This window comes from Rhineura floridana, chromosome 3 (assembly GCF_030035675.1).
Source record: "Rhineura floridana isolate rRhiFlo1 chromosome 3, rRhiFlo1.hap2, whole genome shotgun sequence".
Taxonomy (NCBI): Eukaryota; Metazoa; Chordata; class Lepidosauria; order Squamata; family Rhineuridae; genus Rhineura; species Rhineura floridana.
In genome coordinates, this window is record NC_084482.1 from 195,776,594 (window position 1) to 195,783,797 (window position 7,204).

At 44.4% G+C, this 7,204-nt stretch overlaps 1 pseudogene; it reads left to right on the forward strand.

The window, feature by feature from the left end:
• Positions 1-380: 380 nt before the first annotated feature.
• On the forward strand, positions 381-4,770 carry LOC133378847 (uncharacterized; annotated as a pseudogene).
• The last annotated feature ends 2,434 nt before the right edge of the window (positions 4,771-7,204 follow it).

Here is a 7,204-nt window from a genome sequence, read left to right on the forward strand (position 1 = left end):
TTGTGCATCAGAACAGTGAGATACTGTGGTACCCCCATTTCTTTTAAAACCGTTCCATAGTTTTTTGTTACCTACACAATCAAAGACTTTGCTGTAATTTGTAAAGCACAGGGTGATTTTCTTCTGAAATACCTTGGTCCATTCCATTATCCAGCGTATGCTTGCAATATGATCTCTGGTGCCTCTTCCCTTTCTAAATCCAGCTTGGATTTTCCCCCCCAGAAAGCTGGTTGTTAAATATTTACCAGCACACCACTGGATTTGGATCAGAGGTAAAGAGGGCAGCCTCTAAAGTGGACTGATGTGAATTGGGCCACTTTCCAAATCTTCCGTTTGGTGCATATTAAATAAGTGGAACAAATTACTGTGTGGGCAAGAGAATGGCTGAAGAGGAATATGAAGTACCTGCTTAATATCAGAGACAGGAGTCACCGACTTGGCTCCCATGGATGCCTTGTGTCCGCCAGTACCTCCTATGGTGACCACAAAATGTCTCAGTAAATATCTCCTCAAAAATCTATAATACACAAGAGGCTGTTTGCTCTTCCTGTTCATTTCATGGTTGCAGGCTTAGCCTCTCCTACACTGAACCCCCCCCCCCATAACATGACAACATTTCATTGGTGGACACCTACACTCCTTTCCATGCTGAACACAGCAGAGATCCAAATGGCTTCCCCTGAGAGCAAGTGTGGTGATGGCTGATGACGGTGTCTTTTCTCATTGATGGAGGAACATGCCAGCACCATCTTGTGGTCCTGCGTATTCTTCTGCCCTTTTAGATGTGGCAGCCGTTGTGTATTATGCCACAACCCCACCACCATTTTGTATTCTCCATCAATTTTACGAATGGTGCCCATGGCACTTGCTCCAAATTCCAAATGTGCCCACTAACCCAGTGTCATGATCCCTGAATTCAGCAGCAATTCAAACACAGAGTCAGAAGTTGCAGAGGGTGCAGCTAAGGGGCCAGATCAAACTCAGGGCTCTGAACCAGCTGCTGACAATCAACGGACCACTACAACTGAGGCTGGCAGATAGAAACCCCCAGAGGAACCTCCTGGACCATTAGGGCCAGAGCCCAGACCCTCACAAGCACCTTCTCCTGAGGACCCAGATGCCTCCCACCACACTTCATGAGTCCAGTGGCACAGGGAGTTCACCAGGAAGGGGCTATGGAGTGGAGTGTCTGTCTTCAGGGCAATCTGTTGAAATGGTAGCGACCCCAAGGAGTGTTAAATGTACACCGCTCAGCTGATTCCTTATCAAGCTTAACCTGCCAGTAGCCATTTTTCTCATCCAGAACAAGACTTTTTTTGCCAGCTGAACTGCACTGTGCATCTTCAATGGAAGGGATCAAGAAGTGTTGTCTTTTGATGGCCTTATTTAAGTCTTTAGGGTCAAGATTTTTCTGGGTAATAACAAGGCTATTGACCCATTCTGTGGGTTTGGTCAACCAGGATTTTACGCCCCCCATGAATTACTGACTGAATAGTGGGGTCTCTGTAAATATGGTGAGTGCCTGGAAATAGCCCAAGTCCCTCCAAGACATCTGGATATGAACTCATGTATGAACTTATATCCACCTGAGATAAGGTTATCACCTTTTTCTGGAATATGGATGTGGTGTAGGTGTTCTGAGAGGGAGGGGATTGCAGGCATAAAGAGAAGCAATGATGAAGGGTCAGAGTCATTTTAAGGGAGCAAGAGGCCAGAGAGTGGTTGAGGAAGAGGTAGCAGCACTGGAGGAAACCTCAGTTGAGAAAGGGTAAAGCATTTATTATTAAAGCTAGATTAACTAAGCACATAGAAGAACAAGCCTTGCTGAAGCAGAGCCAGCATGGCTTCTGCAAGGGACAGCACGATGAAAATGTCGACCCAGTGTGCGGCAGCTGTGAAAAAGGCAAATTCCATGCTAGCAATAATTAGGAAAGGTATTGAAAATAAAACAGCCGATATCATAATGCCGTTGTATAAATCTATGGTGCGGCCGCATTTGGAATACTGTGTACAGTTCTGGTCGCCTCATCTCAAAAAGGATATTATAGAGTTGGAAAAGGTTCAGAAGAGGGCAACCAGAATGATCAAGGGGATGGAGCGACTCCCTTACGAGGAAAGGTTGCAGCATTTGGGGCTTTTTAGTTTAGAGAAAAGGCGGGTCAGAGGAGACATGATAGAAGTGTATAAAATTATGCATGGCATTGAGAAAGTGGATAGAGAAAAGTTCTTCTCCCTCTCTCATAATACTAGAACTCGTGGACATTCAAAGAAGCTGAATGTTGGAAGATTCAGGACAGGCAAAAGGAAGTACTTCTTTACTCAGCGCATAGTTAAACTATGGAATTTGCTCCCACAAGATGCAGTAATGGCCACCAGCTTGGACGGCTTTAAAAGAAGATTAGACAAATTCATGGAGGACAGGGCTATCAATGGCTACTAGCCATGATGGCTGTGCTGTGCCACCCTAGTCAGAGGCAGCATGCTTCTGAAAACCAGTTGCCGGAAGCCTCAGGAGGGGAGAGTGTTCTTGCACTCGGGTCCTGCTTGCGGGCTTCCCCCAGGCACCTGGTTGGCCACTGTGAGAACAGGATGCTGGACTAGATGGGCCACTGGCCTGATCCAGCAGGCTCTTCTTATGTTCTTATGTTCTTATAATTGACTGTGGCCACCTAGCAATCGCAGGAGGTTTCTCATTTCAGCAAAGTGGGCCACTGTCCAGCAGAGCACCCCCACAGCCAATGCCCTGGCCATGCTTCCCACTGGCTTCCTGTTGAGTGGCTATGTGTACCAACAGCACTACATAGGGTATATTATAGGAATCCAATCTCTATGTTATTTTTATTCATGTAGGTATGCATTTGCTCACTTTATTTATTAATTGTTATATTTATATCCTGCTCTTCCTCCCAGAAGTAGCCCAGGGTGGCAAACAATAAGCAAAACTATGCAAACTGGGAGGAGTATCTGATGCCTGGCCCCATCTCCATTGCCATCTTAGGGGAGCTGGCATGTATCTCAGCAGGCAGGGAGACTTCTCCATCAACAAGAGGCCACCGAAAGGAGGATTTAAATACATCAGACACCCAGACTCGTTCCTCACTTGTCTGATGCAGGTGAGCCACAAGGGCTGGAAGGCCTTTAGTATGGCTCACAAGAATATGGATGCCATCAGACTGCTCTCCATGAGCGTCCCAGAGGCTACAAAAACAATTGTTCAGATTCTGTTCCAGGAGGATATACAGCTGATAGATTCACTGCTCCCCATTCAGCTGAAAAGCTTGAAATCCATTGCTGACAAATGTACATCTTTAGCTCAGGCAGTTGAGGACAAATTCAGTGATGCCATCTGCCTGGTCCAAGAAGTGTTGGAAGCCTGTTTGAGTTCCAAAGGAGGGTATGAAGAAGAGCTGGAAGAAACCAGGCAGACCTTGGAAGACTTCAAGGAAAGACAGAAAATAGCAGAAGTAGCCAAGAAGGTGGCAGAGACATACTACAACAGTATGAAAAATCAACTTGATGAGACGTTTGAAGAGTACAAAAATGCAATGGACAGTGTTCCTACAGGATGGGAAGCTATAGCCATGTATTTTGTTGAGAGTTTATTAGACACTTTGACTGCACTGCGCCGTGCAATTTTAAACTCTGGTACTGTAAAAAGTGAAACTGAAGATGATCCTATACCAGTGAACAATGTCTGCTGCAAATCAAATCAACTGGTGACTCTGGGGAAATCTCTTTATGAGCTTATTGATGAAGAAGGTAATGTTAACTTGAAGAAACTTTACAATGAAAAAGACCAGAAAGTCGCATCAACCTGGATAAAAGAAAGTGACTGAAGCAGCAACTTCTAAGAAGAATATAAATAAGAAAAAACTCAAAGAAAAGATGAAAAACCTAAAGCAAAATATTGATATTTTTGACAGCATGAGCAAATCACGCACTGGGATACCACCATTTCCTCCAAAGACACCAAAGATGGCAAAATGCCAAGAAAATGTTCAAAGAGAATCACAAGCATTTGGAAATGCTCGTTTCAAGGTAGCACAAAGTAAAGAAATGATGAAGATCACTCAGGAAGGATACCAAAAAAGTTTTGAAAACTTCAGGAAGCAGAATGAGGAGTTGACAGATATACTCAGTAACATGAGGAAATGTCAGACAAAGGAAATAGATTTTGAAGCAGCCAGGAAGATGCTAATCAAAGGGCTGGGTGCCCTGGGAAGGGTGAAGGAGCAGTGGGCAAAGATGGTAGGCTTCTTCCAGATGATCTCCAGTCTCATCACCTCCTGCCTGAGTCGCCGCATCATGGAATTTGTAGATTCTGCCAAAAGTGTGCCAGAAATTGCAAACTACTCCTGCAATGATTTTGTGATAGACATGATCTATAAGCAAGCATTCAATGCTTCCAATGTGGCTCACTTAGTGCACATGATTTCAGAGACTTACACGGAAGTATCTTCAAAATACCTGATGGATAATGTTGGGAGCCTTGGAAGGCTTATCTCCATGGACCCTTCCAATCCCAGATTTGGCATTGAACGCTCTAAGTTAGCAGATGGATGTGATGAGGCCCGTAAAGCTATACAGGACTTGGTTATTAAGAAAAAGGAAGAGTTTGAATACAACTTACATGCCAGAGTGGAGAAAATCTCTTCTGAGCTGAAGGCTATCTTGCCAGAAGTGTCCGAAACAGAGAAGAAGGCAATTAAAGATACCGTACAGAAGGGGATGAGAGAACTCTCTCTGGAGGAAAGTGATCAGTTTATGTAAAATAGTTTATATAAATAGTTTATATATAATAGTATCTCACCCTGCAAAAATCCAGAGCCTAATTAATCAATTCCTTGTGCTCTTTTCAAAGTTCAAACTCTGAGGGTTTTCATAATGAAGCTAATGAGCTGACCAAGGAGATGGGAAAACTCTCTCTGGAGGAAAGTGATCAGTTTGTATAGAATAGTGCGCCTCAGCCATATGAGAGGCTGCAGAAATCCAGAGCCTAATTAATTCTTATTTTTTTTCATTTTGAAAGTTCCAGAAATACTGAAATAAAACTGACCAAATGAAAAGGACAACAGGATCCTGGGTTTTATCCATTGCTAGACCTACTTAGAATATACCCACTGGAATTAATACACCTAAGTTATTCAGCTTCATTAACTTCAGTAGGTTTACTCTGAGTTGGATACAGTCCCCTGCACTGAAATAGTTGTGTGCAGAAAAAAGAACTGTGGGAAGTGAAATGTACTATACTATGGTGATAAAGTCTGTACCTGTCAAAATCTTTTACACAGCCATAAATCCACTTTAAGTGATAAAGGGCTCATCCACAGAGCCGGTGCCAGAGGGTGGCCAGGTTAGGCCCTGGCCTAGGGCCCCTGCAGCCCAGAGGGTGGGAGTGTAGCACTCCTGTTCCACAATCTGTGGCAGTGTCGACTTCCCACCCTGCCGCAGATCAGAGGGAGACTCCCAGGCACACACCCCCAGACTACATGGGCTTCAATAAGCCTGTACACATGCCCCACCTACCTCTCCTATTGCTGTGAATGCACTGCCCGTGCATGCCTGCTATCGACCAAGATGGTGGCGGAGGCTTCCCTAAGGGGCTTTTGCCTCTGCCGGCATCTTGGTTGATGACAGGCATGTGTGCATGTAGTGTAGCATGCATGTGTGCCATCAACCAAGATGGCAGCGGGGGCATCAGCCCCTTGGGGAAGCCCCCCCCACCATGTTGGTTGATGGCAGGCATGCACATGCAGCACACTCAGCATTCGTGTGAGACATTGGGAGAGGTAGGTGGGATGTGTGGGCGGGCACCACAGGCCCGGGGCAAGTTGGTGCCCAAGGGCCCAGTCATGCCTGGTGCCAACCCTGCGCATCCATACTGTCATTTAATGTGAAAAGTAAGCTTCTTGTATCTCCACTAATTCTCCATTGTCCATGTGACATTCTCCTCCTGTCACTGCCTTCCCAGTCTTTTCCCTCCCTTAATCTGAATTTTCTCATACCAAGGATACTCTGAAAAGGGGAGAAAGAGCCCTGGATGAGAAGTTCTGGATTAAGAGAGGGGCAAGTGTGGAAAGGCAGTGATTGCAAGAGACCATCATATAGACTACTGAGAATTAATTGCTTTTAAAAAGCTTACTTTTCACATTAAATGGCTGTATGGGTCAGCTCCATTAAAATTATTAACCAGGAATCAGTAGCCAAGTCTTTCCTTACATAACCTTTTATGTAGCATCCAATATGAGCTACTGATAATCTTGAGCTATTGATATTCTTGAGTCTAATGTTCTGACTGGGAGGTATCTTCAAAATAGTCTCCAAGTTAGTAAGTCACAACTGAATCCTAGAGTCAGGATTTTAAGCCTCATATGCGACATTTAAGGAAGGAGCTTGAGAGCCTCCTTGTAGCAGACCGTTTTGCCTGAGTGGAAATCAGCAACTGGTGGCTCATGGGCTGAATACGGTCTGCAGAAGGGTGCCAGTAGGCCCAATAGGTAGTACTGTAGTCCTTGGGGTGCTCCAACCAGTTTTCATGTCATTACCACCCGTTGGAATTAAGGCATGGCAGAGACAGCTTTAGAACATTCATGCCAGCTGAATGAGTAGTCAATAAACTGAAAAAGGACGGGAAGGGAAAACAGGAGCATTTCATGTGTGAATGTATGCGTGGATACCAAGCAGTACAAATACATTAATCTCCCTTACTCCCCTTTCACAGATAACAGTTATTGACCTCCGTCATCAATAACCGACCACCACCATCATATCTTAATTTAAAGTAATGTATTACAACATATTCCCCAACCTCACACATTTCATGGAATTCAAATTGTAATGTAATAAAATACAATTAAAAATCAGGATGAATATCTGATGTGATGGATGTGCCATCTTCAACGACAAATCCATAGACTAACCTCAGACCACCTGAATGAAGCTCATGGAAGATGCAACTAAGGTGTGATTCCACTCCACCTAAAGCATGCACAGAGGAGCCAGATGCTAATCAGTTAGTAAAGAATGTCATCGTGGATTGATGAAATCCTGCCATTAACAAGCAACCGCACATCCTTATATTTTAGAATTGCCAGTCATCTGTGTCTTATAAAGATGTTTGTGGTGTCTTAACAAACGAGGTGAAGTTGGCTTATTTTTGGCCGCCATTGTAGTTTTATTGCATGAAGAACACAAGAAGTGCCTG